Source organism: Phyllobates terribilis, unplaced genomic scaffold, assembly GCF_046119375.1.
Source record: "Phyllobates terribilis strain yellow unplaced genomic scaffold, ASM4611937v1 Scaffold_5__5_contigs__length_657084704, whole genome shotgun sequence".
Classification (NCBI taxonomy): domain Eukaryota; kingdom Metazoa; phylum Chordata; class Amphibia; order Anura; family Dendrobatidae; genus Phyllobates; species Phyllobates terribilis.
The window spans coordinates 194,816,377-194,834,626 of NW_027362765.1; positions in this window are offsets into that span (position 1 = coordinate 194,816,377).

Consider the following 18,250-nt stretch of genomic DNA (forward strand, 5'->3'; position numbering starts at 1 on the left):
TACTGGCATCTGTGTGGAGAATGAAAGGCTGGCCGTAATCAGGGTAGGCCAGGATCTCATCCACCGTGAGGGCCATCTTTAGCTGGCGGAAGGACTCCTCTTCCGGTTTATCCCACTTGAAGGGTGGCTTTTGACTTCTGGACTTAGACTGTCCGATCAGGAGGTCCTGCATAGGAGCTGCCATCTTAGTGAACCCGGGATGAACCTTCGGTAGTAGCCTACCAACCCGAGAAACTGTCTCACCTCTTTGATGTTCGAGGGGCTTGGCCAGCTCTTGATTGCCGTGACCTTGTCAGGGTCGGGGGCCACTTCTTCCGCGCTTACCACGTGCCCTAGGTACTGGACCTTTGGTTTCAGCAGGTGACACTTCGATGGTTTCACCTTCAGGCCATAGCCTACCAGGGCTTCGAACACCTCGGCCAGGTGCTTTAGGTGGTCCTCGTAGGTCTTCGAATAGACGATCACGTTGTCCAGGTATAGGAGAACCGTCTCGAAGTTTCGGTGCCCTAGACAGCATTCCATCAGCCGCTGGAAGGTCCCTGGTGCATTGCAGAGCCCGAAAGTCATACAGTTGAATTCGCTCAGTCCCATCGGGGTGGTGAAGGCGGTCTTCTCCTTGTCAGCCTCTGCCACAGGAACCTGCCAGTACCCGCTAGTAAGGTCCAAAGTAGAAAAGAAGTTAGCAGATTTTAGTGCGGCTAAAGACTCCTCTATTCTAGGCAGCGGATATCCGTCTTTGTGGGTGATACGGTTGATTTGTCTATAGTCTACGCACATTCTCATGGTGCTGTCTTTCTTTTTCACCAGAACCAAGGGGGCTGCCCAGGGGCTACAGCTATCTCTAATGACCCCAGCTTCTTTCATTTCTCTTAGCATGCCCTTTGCGTTCTGATAATGTGCAGGGGGTACAGGTCTGTGTCTTTCTTTTATTGGTGGGTGGCTCCCTGTGGGGATATGGTGTTCTATCCCTTTTACTCTGTCGAAGTCTAGCGGGTGCTTACTAAAGACTCTCTCGTACTCCTGTACCACCCGGTAGACTCCTTGTTTTTGGTGCAGGGAAGTGGAGTCAGCACCCACGTGGAGTTTCTGGCACCAGTCCTCCTTTTGTTTCTGGGAGCCATTACCCTCCGCCTGAGGAGATGGAGGCAAGGGTTCCACGGCCCTGATAGCTTTGTGTTCGACAACAAACAGTTTGGCGAGTGTAGCGTACCTGGGTAAGTGTACTTCCCTCTCCCCAATGTTGAGGATGCGGACGGGCACCCTCCCATGATGGACATCAACCAATCAACCACCCCCCTGGCTGTCAAAATGGTGGGCCTGCTGTCTGAGTGCACGGGTTCTACCATGGCTTGGTAGTCTCTACCTCTCAACCCGATTGCAGTCCGACACCAGATCATCATTTCACTTTTGGGAGGCATGGAAATGGGGAATGGGTCACTCAGTCTTACGCTACCGATCTCACCACCAGACAGTTCTACCTGCTGCCGTCTCATCAGGGCTTTTATCTCCTTGTTGAGGACTCTCTGTTGGCTGGAACTAGCATTCACCGCCACCTGTTGTAAGATTACAATTACCTCTGAAAGATAATTTTCAATCACGTTAGTACCCACAGTTATTTTAGGGTGACTTTCACGACGGTCAATGTCCACAATAATCACTCCCTGTGCCGGCAGTTCAACTTTACCAATTTTAATGGTCATCTCCTTGAACCCCATCTGCGGCACGGGTAAGCCATTACTGGCGATGATGCTCAAGTTACTGTCTGGATACCGTGTGATATCAGCATCAGTCCAATACTGCTTAAAAAGTACATAAGGGATAGTGGTTACTTGTGACCCTGTATCCAGCAAGGCGCTCATGGGGATACCGTCCAGCACCACGGGTAAAACCGGGCGCCCCCCAACGTACTTATTACGCCAATTGTAAGGGCCTGGTGATCTTATGCCTGGGGGTTGGCCCTCTGCCCCAGGTTGGACCCGTTTAAATTACAGTACCTGGAAATGTGTCCGGGCTGGTTGCATCGACGGCAAATGGGCTGTCCATCTTCTGCGTAGTGGTCTGTGGGCCTCCCTCGGAACGACGGGATCCTCCTCTGTCGACGCCACGGGACATCCTCCGGACTTGAAGCCAGCTCGATGGGTCTTGACGGGTCCACTTGCAACGCATGGACGGTCCTTGTCAACGCCGCGACGCTCCTGGTCAGCTCCTGGACTTGGTGGTGCAGATCTTTCGACGGGGCTTGGTTCAGGGCCTGTGCATCAGCCCCCACGGGGTCCATAGAGGAGGGCGCCGCCTCCTGGTGGTAGGTGAGAGCAGGGCGCCGGGGGTTTATAGCGCTACTGGTTGCAGATTCACGGAGCACCCTTATGGCCCTGTCCTTAAATTGGGCAAAGGTCAAGTCGGGGTTCTGAAAGAACATGAGGTGCAGCTGGGCCCTGTGGGCGCTGGACAGCAGACCTTCTATGAATTGTTCTGTTAGCAGTTTATCCGTTTCCTGCACACTGCCAGGGTCAGTTTGTTGGATAGCCCTCAGGGCTTCCTGCAGATTTAGGGCATAGTCTCTGATGCTGTCCTGTGCCCGCTGCTTACATCCATAGAACCTCATTTTAATTTCAGCGGAGGTACGTGTGTCAAAGGTACCCCGCAGCCGGGCCAGAATACCCTTCACAGTCCTTTTCTCCTCAGGGGGCCATGATTTTACCTCCCTTTGGGCTGCGTCAGTTAACTGCCGTGTTAATATGCTGACCTTCTGTTCCTCTGTCAGGGGGTAGACTTGGAACAAACTGTACAGCCTTTCCTTGAAGTCACTTAGGGCATGGGGCTCCCCTGAGTACTTGGGCAGCCAGGCCGCTCCAGGGATGTAGGGCAGAGAAAAGGGCATCACCGCTGCTGCAGCTGCATTGGGGGTAGTGGGCGCCTCCGTGTCCGACATCTTCCTCCCCCCTAGTTAAGCGTGGCCTACCTTCCGACGATCCTCTTCTGTAGGCCGCGGCTCCGCTGCTGCTGCTATGGACGAGGACCTGGTGTCGCGTCCTGATGACGTCAGCGTCGCTCTCTCTCCCTTCCAGGACCTTGCGCAGCGTCGGTGCGTGGGGCGGAGCTTCGGGTCTCGCGCGCTTTCGGCGTCCACGCCCCTCTTCTTCCCGCGCGGCGTCCTGAAGATGGCGTCCGATGGCGGGAAACAGCTGCGGATGGCGGGAAGACGGCGGGAAACGGTCCAAGATGGCGTCTGATGGCGGGAATCGGCTCTGGATGGCGGGAAACGACTCCGGACAGCGGGAAACTTCGCCACAGGTAAGTTACAAAAGTCTTTTTCAGGCACGCAGTACCCGGTGGTTGCGGGCACGAAATCCTGCCGACTACGCCAAAGCTGACTCGCCCCCTGGGCCGTGGGGCACTCGGATCCGGGCAATTAGGGAAACGGTGGGAGTAGTAGTGGCAACCCGGTTCCGTGGCTCAGGGTGGTCAGGCCAGTGGTAGTCTGTTATGTGCTGATGATTATGTCCGACTACGCCACCCGTGGATTGCGGTTATTAGGAACCGCCGCTGCATGCAGACCGCTGGGGCTGATGAGGTGTGCAGCTAGGGTAGTGTGACTCCCCACGGGAAGAGTGCGGCCCCAGGGCAGTATAGTGGGTGTTGGGAGTGATGGTAGTGAGAGTCCCAGTGCTGATAGTGCTGGAGGAGCAAGGAGCACACAGACAACAGGTTGCAGTCCAGGGTCTTTACTAGAACAGGTAAATTGACCCACAAACAGTCCCAGCTAGGAGGGGACCTGGATGTCTGAGAGCAATGGGGAAATTGGCCCTGGTCAGGGTGAGGGTGTAGGCCTACCGTGCTTTCTGCGCTCCTTCTGACTATCTCCTCCTTATAGGATAACAGCCCACGCTTCCGAGCTTTCCGTGTATTCTCGCCTGTATGGCCTGCGACGTGGGTTCCTTTCTGCTCCCAGCCTGGTACGGCTTTGCTGGTCCCTTCGGTTGTGGCAGGGCCTCCAGGCTTCTTAGGCCAAGGAATATACAGTCCCCTGCGAACTGGTTATCTGCTGGAGGATGTAGAATCCTCCCAGCCTCAGACACCAAAGTCTGGTAAAGTAAATCTTTTCTCTGCCAAGACAGGCTCACTGCGCCTCTTGTCTCTGGCTTGTGGCTCTTCTCCTGCCACACTTCCTCTTAGGTGCAGTGCAACTTTCTGTCCCTGCTCTGCTGAGACACGTCTCAGTCCTGAGACAGGTCATCTGGGTTCTCTCTAACCCTGCTCCCAGTACCAGCTTTTATAGGGGCAGCCAGCTACCCCTACTGGCCTGAGACAGGAGGCATTGCATGCTAATGTTCCCCTGACTAGAGAACCTCCCCCTTGCTCTCAGACACAGCTTTAATTACACTTGTGGCATCCAGGCCAGGGTGACACACGTGCATCCCTTTCTATGGCAGGAATAATTTCTGCAAATTTACTTTTGTACCGGGGAACAAACAGTGTGGCAACCCAGTAGTCAGGATTATTTCTAATTCTCACAATTCGAGGGTCATGTTGCAGGTAGTGCAGCAAGAAGGCACTCATGTGTCTTGCGCATCCAGGAGCACCAAGTCCCTGTTGTGTTGGTGGCGAGGTAACAATCATGCTTCCTTCCTCTGTCCTCTCCCCCCAACCTCGCACAACAGAAATGTGATCAAGGTCTCCCTCATGTGATCAGCCTTCCATCAGTTCGTCCTCCACTTCTTCCTGGGCTCCTGCACCTTCCTCACTAGTTTGGCTGCTACCATGCGCCCTGGTAAAACCATCTCCCCCACCCTCACATGCCTGCCGCCTTGGTGCTGCCGACCGTCTGGACCTTGCAGATGTTAGCCCTTCCGCATACAACTCCTCCTCCTCTACTTCCTCCACCTCCTCTTGTGCCACCACCTGACTCCGAATTCTGTTTAACATGTGCTCCAGCATGTAAATCACCGGAATAGTCATGCTGATAATGGCATCGTCAGCACTAAACATCTTTGTCGCCATTTCAAAACTGTGCAGAAGGGTGCATAGGTCCCTGATCTGAGACCACTCCTCCAGCGTGATTTGCCCCACCTCTGGATCTCGTTGGCCCAGGCTATACGTCAGAACGTATTGCACCAGGGCTTGTCGGTGCTGCCACAGTCTCTGCAACATGTGCAGAGTTGAATTCCACCGGGTAGGCACATCGCATTTTAGCCGGTGAAGTGGCAGGCCCAACGACTTCTGTAGAGATGTAAGTCGCTGAGCTGCGGGATGCGAACGGCGGAAGTGAGCACACAGCGACCGTGCCCTCTGCAGAAGGCCATCTAGTCCGGGATAGTGGGCTAAAAATTGCTGGACAACCAGGTTCAACACGTGAGCCATACAAGGCACGTGTGTGACATTGCCCCGGCGAAGGGCTGCACCCAGGTTTGCAGCATTGTCGAACACGGCCTTCCCTGGTTTCAGGTCCAGTGGAGACAACCATTCATGAAACTGATTCTCCAGAGCTGACCACAACTCCTCCTGTGTGACTCACATTTCCCAGACATTTCAAAGTAAAAACCGCCTGATGACGTTGAGCCCTGCTGCCAGCATAGTAAGGAGGTGTGCAGGATCCCTTCTGCGCAGTTAGAAAGCTTGTGGCATGACCAGACAGGCTTTGGGTGCAGGTGGAGGACCGAGAGGAGGTTGAGGAGGCAGAAGCAGTGGAGGAACTTTGACATAAAGAGGATTGACGCACAACTCGTGGGGACGGCAAGACTTGGACAGCAGCCCCTTGTCCTGCTGTCACCATAGTTACCCAGTGCCCAGTCAGCGACATGTAACGCCCCTGTCCATGCCTACTCGTCCAAGTGTCTGTGGTGAAATGCACCCTGTCACACACAGAGTTTCTCAAAGAAGCGGTGATGTTGTGTGCGACATGCTGGTGGAGCGCAGGCACACCTTTCTTTGAGAAGTAGTGCCGACTGGGCATCTGGTGCTGGGGCACTGCGATGGACATAAGGTCTCGAAAATCCTCTGTGTCCATCAGGTGGAAAGGCATCCTTTCTGTAGCCAAGAGCTTGCAGATGGTGAAATTCAACCTCTTAGCTTTCTCATGGCTAGGAGGAAATGGTCTTTTACTTGTCCACATCTGAGGAACCGAGGGCTGGCTGTTGTGCTTAGACGGGGTTGAGAAGGGTGTCCCCGGAAAACTGCTGGTCTGTGAGGAAGATGCAGGCGGACATGTTTGGTTGCCTTGATCCAAAGGTGGTGCTATCGATGTCGGACAGCGCTGAACACCAGCTGGTGTTTCCACCTCCAAAGAAAATGATGACCTGCCAATCACACTGGCTGTTGCGGGTAAAGAGGTGGCAGGTCTGCGTCCCAAAACAGGTGTGACTGCTGTCCCCCCAGTCACAGAGGATGAAGAGGCCACGGATGCACAACATGTGGCAGACGGTGGTTGGCCCTGCCGGCTAGGCCGCATTGTAGCACAGTGAGCTTCCCACTGCAACTTATGCTTCATATCCATGTGCCGGTTCATGCATGAAGTACTCAAACTATGGATTTTTTGGCCTCTACTTAGCTTTTGCTGACAAATGTTACAAATAACACGAGTTGGGTCATCTTTATCGATCTGAAAAAATGCCCAGGCTATGCAAGGCTTAGCACCCATGCGACCTGAAGAGCCACCACGACTTGTGGTCAGAGGCAGAGTTTTGTTTGAGGTTGCAGTTGTTGACGTGCTTCCAGTACTACGTCTCTGTCCAGGAAGGCGCAACCTGACCTAGTTCGTCACTAGCATCCTCCTCCACTTCCTCTGCTGACCTCATCGACTGGCTGACTGTGGGTTGACAGTAAGTGGGATCTCCAACCTCGTCATTATCACCCTGTGTGTTATCACACCCGTCGTCCTCAGAGCCAACCTCTTCCTGCCCTGACAAAAAACTAAAGTTGTCGCTCCAATCAGGTATTTGAGTCTCATCATCGTCTTCCTCATTGTCTCCACCAACAGGAGTTACAGTTTGGGAACTTGGGTCGACATTATGGTCAGAACCTTCTGCGTCTGGTCCTGGATCCGACTCATAAAGATTCTGGGCATCAGTGCAGATCATTTCCTCGTCTGGATTCACAGAAGCTCTGGAGCCGACCTCTGGTTCCCAGGCTACAGTATGAGTAAACAGCTCTGCAGACTCAACCATCTGTTCTACCCCATACTCAGACGGGCAGCTGGAGACCTGGGAGCTGTGAGGAAGCAAGTGCGATTGGGGTGACACCTCTGAGGACTGGAGTATTTGTGATGTTGAAGTTGAGGTGGAGGAGAGCCCACTTAAAGAGCACTTGATATCCGTTGAAGCACCTGCTGTTTTTGTGCCTCATCTGGAATTTGTAGCGATTGGCGTGGCCGTAAGAAAGGGATCTTATCTAGTGTTGAGCCACCCCCGTAGTGTTCGAGTTCGGTTCGGTTCGTCGAACACCCGTGTGTTCGCCGAACTGTTCGTCGAACTGTTCGTCGAACACCTTCGAACACCGTTAAAACCAATGGCAGGCAAACAAAAACACATAGAAACACATAGAAAACACCTTCAAAGGTGTCCAAAAGCTGACAAACTGCTCAGAAGACATAACTAACACATGGAAAAGTGACAAGTACATATAGTCATGCGAAAATAAAAGAGGTGGAGGAGTAAAAGGAGGGGGAGACACAGATATAGGCATGTCATGCCCTTCTAAAATCCAAAAAGTGAGAAGCCGACACGGCCAGTCCGCTCCTGCCCGTGCCACCTCCGTGTCGCCGGGTTTGTGCCAGAGCCGCGGTGAACCCTGACGGCCAGCCCCCCTCTCCCAATACTGGTGCCTGTCCGCTGGTGGGTCGAGCGAGCCCCCCTGTGGTGGAGGCAGCTCTAAGCTTTTTAATTTAAATTGTCTCTCTAATTTGAATGAATACACTTTAAATCCATTTACAAGGATCTATTGGAGGGCAAGTCTCATGCCAGCAGCCGCGGTAATTCCAGCTCCAGTAGCGTCCACTAAAGCTGCTGCAGTTAAAAAGCTTTTATAAGGATCGAGCTCGGCTGTCCACCGCAAGGCATCCTACTGCCAGTCCCAGCCCCTATGCCTTGGGGTGCCTCCTGATGCTCTTCACTAAGTATCCCATGGTCCCGAAGCATTTCCTTTGAAAAAATTTAGTGTCTAAACTACAGGTGGTGCAGCTTGCTTAACAGCCGGGATAATCCGCTTACTAGCAGACACTGCTACTAGGCACAAAGTATTTCCTGGGCTAGATGCAGTTAAAAATTTGTAATTAGATACTCTCGTTGGATGCTGAGAAAGCATTCCATAGAGTCTCCTGGCACGCCATATATGATTCTCTTAAAAAGCTTGGGGTAGGGGTCTAGGGGACCCTTTTATAGCCAAAATCACGGCCCTGTATCGCAATACGTCACCTAGGCTGAAGATAAATGGAACTGTAGCACCCTGAGGGCTCGGTTGCTAAAGACGTATTGCACCTCACCCAGAGGTGTGATATCTCACTCTCAGGTAAGGATGGAGTGTGGATCAGGACCCGACACCTGCATGCATTACACCACATTGCCGTGGGGCAGGGCGACCAATATGCCCCTGAGATGGGCACGACAGTCCCTGTCCCTGGCTGGAGTGGGGGGAGGGAACACTGAGGAAGGGGAACCCTGTAGTGCAGGAGCAGGGAGGAAGCAGTTCCTGGGTGCATTGAGAAGGGAGTATAAAAGGTGGGCACCATCTTAGTTCAGTGCAGAGAAGTCTGAGCAGAAGTGGCAGGGAGCAGGGGCTCTGCATGAGCTCTGCTCCGGAGGCGGGCCTAGTAACAGAGGCCCAGGCCTGGAAGAGGGAGAAGGAAGGAAGAGGAGCGGAGAAGGCTCCAGGAACGAGGAATGAAGGGATCCCAGGGGTGCGGACGGGCGAGTCGCCACCGCACGCCCGAATCCACCTGCGTGGAGGGGTCAGGCCAAAGGGGGAGACCGGTCCCCGAACTAGTGGAGGCAGGAAACGACCCTCAGCTAGAAACCGGAGGCTCTGACATTTTATGTGGCGCAGCCCCTCGCTACACCCGCTAGGAAGGCACCACATAGGGTCAGGGAAACTGGCGCCAAGTTTACCAAGAGGAGGCCCGAGGCAGCCGGACAGAAGTGTTGGTAAGAAAGGCCAGACAAAGGACACACAAAGGGGGTCCTGTGAAGTGCTCCAAAGTTATCTGGGAGTTGTCTGAGCCCCTCACCTGGTGAGCACAGTACGACGTGGGCAGCCGTTACCTGCAGACGTGGTCTGGATAATAAGAACTGTGAGTAAAGGCCCTGAACTGCATCACTGACTCCGTGTCGTTACTGCTGCTGCCCTGCACCATCACCCCCATCCTCCGCATACACTGCCCTGAGGCTATACTCCTCCCGTGGGGAGTTATGCTACGCTCTGCTGCACCCACAACACCAGCCTCAGTGGTCTGCCCTGTAGCGGCGGTTCACTCTGACCGCAATCCACGGGTGGCGTAGTCGGACATTTAAACATGAAAACCACATAAATAGTTCCGCCACTGGTTTGACCGCCCTGAGCCACGGAACTGGGTCGCCGCCACGAAGACTACAACCACCAGCATCCACCAAAAAAGGTCCGGCTCCGGGTGTCCCAAGGCCCAGGGGGTGCGTCAGAACATTTTCATCACCTTTCACAATCACCAATGGGACAAGGCAGTGATGTCCTCTGTCCCCTCTCTTATACATCCTAGTGACGGAGCACCTGCTCTCATCAATTCGCCATAACCCCAATATTAGGTGGATTGAGGTGGGAGGCACCGAGTACAAGTGCTCTCTATTTGCTGATGATGTCCTAGTATATATCACTCAATCACATATATCCATCCATGCTGTTATGGCTGAAATAGATCACTTTGTTACATGGTAAAATTTTAAAATCAATGCAGCGAAGTCTGAGGCCCTCGATGTCTCCCTCCCCAAATCCATATAGGATTCCATCCAGTCCAACTTTCCCTTTGCCTGGCCCTCACAGGGTATCAAATACTTAGGAATTCCTATTCATAGAGACCTCTCCCATCTATGTTATCTTAATTTTGGGCCCTTTATTGAACAACTCCATACAGACCACGGTTGGCAAGTTAGAACTGTAAGATTCACTACGTGAACCACTGGTGTTTTGTGGAAAAGCACATGTACACTGCGTTCCAAATTATTATACAAAAAGTGTTTAGGAGTGATAAGGGAAGAATTTGTTTGTTTGTCAGTTAAACTCATTGATGGTGATGTGTGTCAGGGCTCTTTATATCACTGTAAGCAATTGCAGACACCTGTGCTAATTAGTTTGGCAGGTGTGTCCAATGAAAGGCAAGACTACTTAAGAAGGCTCTCTCACATTATTAAGCAGCCTACATTTTCTGCCAAAATGGGAAAGAAAAAGGATGTGTCGGCTGCTGAGAAGCAACAAATTGTGGAGTGTTTAGGTCAAGGCATGACTACAATCAACATTGTGCGATGATCAGGATGAAGTGTCCTGGCAATCAAGAAGTATGTAGCTGATTCACAGTACACACGTGTGCGTGCTGATAAGGGCAAATTGAGGACTCTTTCCTACAGGCAATTACGTCAGGTTGAAAGAGCAGCGGCAAAAAAGCCTTGTCATAGCAGCAGACAAGTTTTTGAAGCTGCTTGTGCCTCCAACGTCCCCCGAACAACAAGATGCAGGGTACTTCAGAGGTTTGCAGCTGTGCATGCGCCATCCTGTCGACCTCCTCTATCCACTTCACACAAGCAGAAACGGCTCCAGTGGGCCAAACATTACATGAAGACTGATTTCAAAACTGTTTTGTTCACGGATGAGTGCCGTGCAGCGCTCGATGGTCCAGATGGATGGAGTGGAGGATGGCTGGTTGATGGACACCCCACGCAAACACGGCTACAGCGCCAACAAGGAGGAGGTGGAGTAATGTTTTGGGCTGGAATCATGGGGAGAGAGATTGTCGGCCCCTTTAGGATCCCTGAAGGCGCTAAAGATGAACTCCATAATGTATGTGGATTTTCTCAAACAGCACTTCCTGCCATGGTTCAAGAAGAAGAACCGTGTATTTCACAGCAAGATCATTTTTCTGCATGATAATGCACCATCTCATGCTGCACATAAAACATCTGCATCTCTGGCTGATATGGGCATAAAAGGGGACAAACTTATGGGGTGACCCCCATGCTCCCCTGACCTCTACCCCATTCAGAACCTTTGGAGCATCATTAAAAGGAGTGTCTATGATGGCGGGAGGCAGTTCACATCTAAGCAACAGCTCTGGGAGGGTATTCTGTCCTCATGCAAAACAATTGAAGCAGAAACCATCCAAAACCTGACAAATTCAATGGACGAGAGAGTTCAGAAGCTCCTTTCGAACAAGGGGTCCTATGTGAAAATGTAACATCACCTAGAATAAAGTTTTGAGTTGAAAACTGTTTGATTTCAGTTTCTAACAACCTGCTAATGCTTATAATTTCAAAAATGACCATTTTTTTGGTCTTTATTAAAATGAAAAGGTTGATCGAAAAGTTTGGGGGATCTAAGAGTGTGGCAACCCAGTAGTCATGATTACTTCGAATTCTGACAATATGAGGGTCATGCTGCAGGTAGTGCAGCAAGAAGGCACTTATGTGCCTTGCGCATCTCGGAGCCCCAAAATTATTTTCCGGGCTAGATGCAGCTAAAAATTATTTTTAATTTTAAATCTGGTGAAGCTTTAGTATAGATGGCCTAATAGGATCAGTGCTGCACACTGCTACAAAGCCCAAATTATTTTCCAGTCAAGATACAGATAAACATGATTAGTAATTTGAAAGCTTAAAACGGTTGGTAGGGTGATTTTAACCAATCATCAAGCTTTTACTCTCCCCAGGATGACACAGGGGTAGAAAAGTCGTTTCGGATCCATGATTTGTTCATCTTTATGAACGTGAGTCTGTCTACATTATCAGTGGAGAGCCGCGTGCGCTTATCTGTCAGCACACCACCAGCAGCGCTGAACACACGTTCAGACAGAACGCTGGCTGCGGGGCATGACAAGATCTCCAAGGCGTAAGTGGCTAGCTCCGGCCATTTATCCAGATTGGAAGCCCAAAAAGAGCAAGGGTCCAGTGACACAGTCGTGGCTTCAATGTTTACTTGGAGATACTCCTGTACCATCGTCTCTAGGCGTTGACTATGTGTCAGACTTCTTGTCTCCTGTGGCCTTGCAAAGGATGGGCTAAAAAAGTGGTGAAATGATTCCGCAAAATTGATGTTACCACCAGATACTGTGGTTCTGTTACGGTTTGAGTGCTGAACACTTGACGGTCCCACGGTTGGCAAGTTGGAACTGTGAGATTCACTACGTGCACCACTGGTATTTTGTGGAAAAGCACATGTAAGATTCTGCAACAGTCTCTGCTGATACTCCTGCATGCGTGCATCCCTTTCTATGGCAGGAATAATTTCTGCAAATTTACTTTTGTACCGGGGATCTAACAGTGTGGCAACCCAGTAGTCAGGATTATTTCTAATTCTCACAATTCGAGGGTCATGTTGCAGGTAGTGCAGCAAGAAGGCACTCATGTGTGTTGCGCATCCAGGAGCACCAAGTCCCTGTTGTGTTGGTGGCGAGGTAACAATCATGCTTCCTTCCTCTGTCCTCTCCCCCCAACCTCGCACAACAGAAATGTGATCAAGGTCTCCCTCATCTGATGAGTCTTCCATCAGTTCGTCCTCCACTGCTTCCTGGGCTCCTGCACCTTCCTCACTAGTTTGGCTGCTACCATGCGCCCTGGTAAAACCATCTCCCCCACCCTCACATGCCTGCCGCCTTGGTGCTGCCGACCGTCTGGACCTTGCAGATGTTAGCCCTTCCGCATACAACTCCTCCTCCTCTACTTCCTCCACCTCCTCTTGTGCCACCACCTGACTCCGAATTCTGTTTAACATGTGCTCCAGCATGTAAATCACCGGAATAGTCATGCTGATAATGGCATCGTCAGCACTAAACATCTTCGTCGCCATTTCAAAACTGTGCAGAAGGGTGCATAGGTCCCTGATCTGAGACCACTCCTCCAGCGTGATTTGCCCCACCTCTGAATCTCGTTGGCCCAGGCTATACGTCAGAACGTATTGCACCAGGGCTTGTCGGTGCTGCCACAGTCGCTGCAACATGTGCAGAGTTGAATTCCACCGGGTAGGCACATCGCATTTTAGCCGGTGAAGTGGCAGGCCCAACGACTTCTGTAGAGATGTAAGTCGCTGAGCTGCGGGATGCGAACGGCGGAAGTGAGCACACAGCGACCGTGCCCTCTGCAGAAGGCCATCTAGTCTGGGATAGTGGGCTAAAAATTGCTGGACAACCAGGTTCAACACGTGAGCCATACAAGGCACGTGTGTGACATTGCCCCGGCGAAGGGCCGCACCCAGGTTTGCAGCATTGTCGCACACGGCCTTCCCTGGTTTCAGGTCCAGTGGAGACAACCATTCATGAAATTGGTTCTCCAGAGCTGACCACAACTCCTCAGCTGTGTGACTCACATTTCCCAGACATTTCAAAGTAAAAACCGCCTGATGACGTTGAGCCCTGCTGCCAGCATAGTAAGGAGGTGTGCAGGATCCCTTCTGCGCAGTTAGAAAGCTTGTGGCATGACCAGACAGGCTTTGGGTGCAGGTGGAGGACCGAGAGGAGGTTGAGGAGGCAGAAGCAGTGGAGGAACTTTGACATAAAGAGGATTGACGCACAACTCGTGGGGACGGCAAGACTTGGACAGCAGCCCCTTGTCCTGCTGTCACCATAGTTACCCAGTGCCCAGTCAGCGACATGTAACGCCCCTGTCCATGCCTACTCGTCCAAGTGTCTGTGGTGAAATGCACCCTGTCACACACAGAGTTTCTCAAAGAAGCGGTGATGTTGTGTGCGACATGCTGGTGGAGCGCAGGCACACCTTTCTTTGAGAAGTAGTGCCGACTGGGCATCTGGTACTGGGGCACTGCGACGGACATAAGGTCTCGAAAATCCTCTGTGTCCACCAGGCGGAAAGGCAGCATTTCTGTAGCCAAGAGCTTGCAGATGGTGAAATTCAACCTCTTAGCTTTCTCATGGCTAGGAGGAAATGGTCTTTTACTTGTCCACATCTGAGGGACCGAGGGCTGGCTATTGTGCTTAGACGGGGTTGATAAGGGTGTCCCCGGCAAACTGCCGGTCTGTGAGGAAGATGCAGGCGGACATGTTAGGTTGCCTTGATCCAAAGGTGGTGCTATCGATGTCGGACAGCGCTCAACACCAGCTGGTGTTACCACCTCCAAAGAAAATGATGACCTGCCAATCACGCTGGCTGTTGCGGGTAAAGAGGTGGCAGGTCTGCGCCCCAAAACTGGTGTGACTGCTGTCCCCCCAGTCACAGAGGATGAAGAGGCCGCGGATGCACAAGATATGGCAGACGGTGATTGGCCCGGCCGGCTAGGCCGCATTGTAGCACACTGAGCTTCCCACTGCAACTTATGCTTCATGTCCATGTGCCGGTTCATGCATGAAGTACTCAAACTATGTATTTTTTGGCCTCTACTTAGCTTTTGCTGACAAATGTTACAGATAACACGAGTTGGGTCATCTTTATCGATCTGAAAAAATGCCCAGGCTATGCAAGGCTTAGCACCCATGCGATCTGAAGAGCCACCACGACTTGTGGTGAGAGGCAGAGTTGTGTTTGAGGATGCAGTTGTTGACGTGCTTCCAGTACTACGTCTCTGTCCAGGAAGGCGCAACCTGACCTCGTCGTCACTAGCATCTTCCTCCACCTCCTCTGCTGACCTCATCTCTTGGCTGACTGTGGGTTGACAGTAAGTGGGATCTCCGACCTCATCATCATCACCCTGTGCGTTATCACACCCGTCGTCCTCAGAGCCAACCTGTTCCTGCCCTGACAAAAAACTAAAGTTGTCGCTCCAATCAGGTATTTGAGTCTTATCATCGTCTTCCTCATTGTCTCCACCAACAGGAGTTACAGTTTGGGAATGAGGGTCTACATTATGGTCAGAACCTTCTGCGTCTGGTCCTGGATCCGACTCATAAAGATTCTGGGCATCAGTGCAGATCATTTCCTCGTCTGGATTCACAGAAGCGCTGGAGTCGACCTCTGATTCCCAGGCTATAGTATGAGTAAACAGCTCTGCAGACTCAACCATCTGTTCTACCTCATACTCAGACGGGCAGCTGGAGATTTGGGAGCTGTGAGGAAGCAAGTGCGATTTGGGTGACACCTTTGAGGACTGGAGTATTTGTGATGTTGAAGTTGATGTGGAGGAGAGACCACTTAAAGGAGCACTTGATATCCGTTGAAGCACCTGCTGTTTTTGTGCCTCATCTGGAATTTGTAGTGATTGGCGTGGCCGTAAGAAAGGGATCTTATCACATTGTCCGCTAAAAGAAGTAGACATTTTAGTTTGGCTGGAAGATGGTCTTTCTTCTGCAGATGTTACTGTTGCTTTAACACCTACCCCACGGACACAACCTTTTTTCCCCTTCCCAACACGCCTATTCCCCTTTCCACCAGCAGCAGGCCTTTTTCCACTCATTTTGGTGGTTAACTAATTCACAACTCTGGAGTTGTTTGCACAAAAAAACAATGGATGGTAACTGAGCAGAGCTGAGTGGCCAAACTGTGGTATTAGGCCAAAACTATTGGCTGGGTTAGATGCAGAAAAAAATTATTTTGAATTTGCAACCTGATGGAGGTCAGTATAGATGGACTAACACAAATAGTCCCACACACTGCTAGAAGCCCAAATATTTTTTCAGAGGTACTGTAGATGCAGATAAAAATTATTTTTAATTTGCAACCTGATGGAGGTCAGTATAGATGGACTAATAGACCAAGTCCCACACACTGCTAGAAGCCCAAATATTTTTTCAGAGCTAGATGCAGAAAAAAATTATTTTTAATTTGCAACCTGATGGAGGTCAGTATAGATGGACTAATAGACCAAGTCCCACACACTGCTAGAAGCCCAAATATTTTTTCAGAGCTAGATGCAGAAAAAAATTATTTTTAATTTGCAACCTGATGGAGGTCAGTATAGATGGACTAATAGACCAAGTCCCACACACCGCTAGAAGCCCAACTATTTTTTCAGAGCTAGATGCAGAAAAAAATTATATTCAATTTGCAACCTGCTGGAGGTCAGTATAGAAGGACTAATAGAACAAGTCCCACACACTGCTAGAAGCCCAAATATTTTTTCAGAGCTAAATGAAGAAAAAAATTATTTTTAATTTGCAACCTGATGGAGGTCAGTATAGATGGACTAATAGACCAAGTCCCACACACTGCTAGAAGCCCAAATATTTTTTCAGAGCTAGATGCAGAAAAAAATTATTTTTAATTTGCAACCTGATGGAGGTCAGTATAGATCGACTAATAGACCAAGTCCCACACACTGCTAGAAGCCCAAATATTTTTTCAGAGCTAGATGCAGAAAAAAATTATTTTTAATTTGCAACCTGATGGAGGTCAGTATAGATGGACTAATAGACCAAGTCCCACACACCGCTAAAAGCCCAAATATTTTTTCAGAGCTAGATGCAGAAAAAAATTATGTTTAATTTGCAACCTGATGGAGGTCAGTATAGATGGACTAATAGACCAAGTCCCACACACTGCTAGAAGCCCAAATATTTTTTCAGAGCTAGATGCAGAAAAAAATTATTTTTAATTTGCAACCTGATGGAGGTCAGTATAGATGGACTAATAGACCAAGTCCCACACATTGCTAGAAGCCCAAATATTTTTTCAGAGCTAGATGCAGAAAAAAATTATTTTTAATTTGCAACCTGATGGAGGTCAGTATAGATGGACTAATAGACCAAGTCCCACACACCGCTAGAAGCCCAAATATTTTTTCAGAGCTAGATGCAGAAAAAAATTATTTTTAATTTGCAACCTGATGGAGGTCAGTATAGATGGACTAATAGACCAAGTCCCACACACTGCTAGAAGCCCAAATATTTTTTCAGAGCTAGATGCAGAAAAAAATTATTTTTAATTTGCAACCTGATGGAGGTCAGTATAGATGGACTAATAGACCAAGTCCCACACACCGCTAGAAGCCCAAATATTTTTTCAGAGCTAGATGCAGAAAAAAATTATTTTTAATTTGCAACCTGATGTAGGTCAGTATAGATGGACTAATAGACCAAGTCCCACACACTGCTAGAAGCCCAAATATTTTTTCAGAGCTAGATGCAGAAAAAAATTATTTTTAATTTGCAACCTGATGGAGGTCAGTATAGATGGACTAATAGACCAAGTCCCACACACCGCTAGAAGCCCAAATATTTTTTCAGAGCTAGATGCAGAAAAAAATTATTTTTAATTTGCAACCTGATGGAGGTCAGTATAGATGGACTAATAGACCAAGTCCCACACACCGCTAGAAGCCCAAATATTTTTTCAGAGCTAGATGCAGAAAAAAATTATTTTTAATTTGCAACCTGATGTAGGTCAGTATAGATGGACTAATAGACCAAGTCCCACACACTGCTAGAAGCCCAAATATTTTTTCAGAGCTAGATGCAGAAAAAAATTATTTTTAATTTGCAACCTGATGGAGGTCAGTATTGATGGACTAATAAACCAAGTCCCACACACCGCTAGAAGCCCAAATATTTTTTCAGAGCTAGATGCAGAAAAAAATTATTTTTAATTTGCAACCTGATGGAGGTCAGTATAGATGGACTAATAGACCAAGTCCCACACACTGCTAGAAGCCCAAATATTTTTTCAGAGCTAGATGCAGAAAAAAATTATTTTTAATTTGCAACCTGATGGAGGTCAGTATAGATGGACTAATAGACCAAGTCCCACACACTGCTAGAAGCCCAAATATTTTTTCAGAGCTAGATGCAGAAAAAAAATATTTTTAATTTGCAACCTGATGTAGGTCAGTATAGATGGACTAATAGACCAAGTCCCACACACTGCTAGAAGCCCAAATATTTTTTCAGAGCTAGATGCAGAAAAAAATTATTTTTAATTTGCAACCTGATGGAGGTCAGTATAGATGGACTAATAGACCAAGTCCCACACACCGCTAGAAGCCCAAATATTTTTTCAGAGCTAGATGCAGAAAAAAATTATTTTTAATTTGCAACCTGATGGAGGTCAGTATAGATGGACTAATAGCCCAAGTCCCACACACCGCTAGAAGCCCAAATATTTTTTCAGAGCTAGATGCAGAAAAAAATTATATTCAGTTTGCA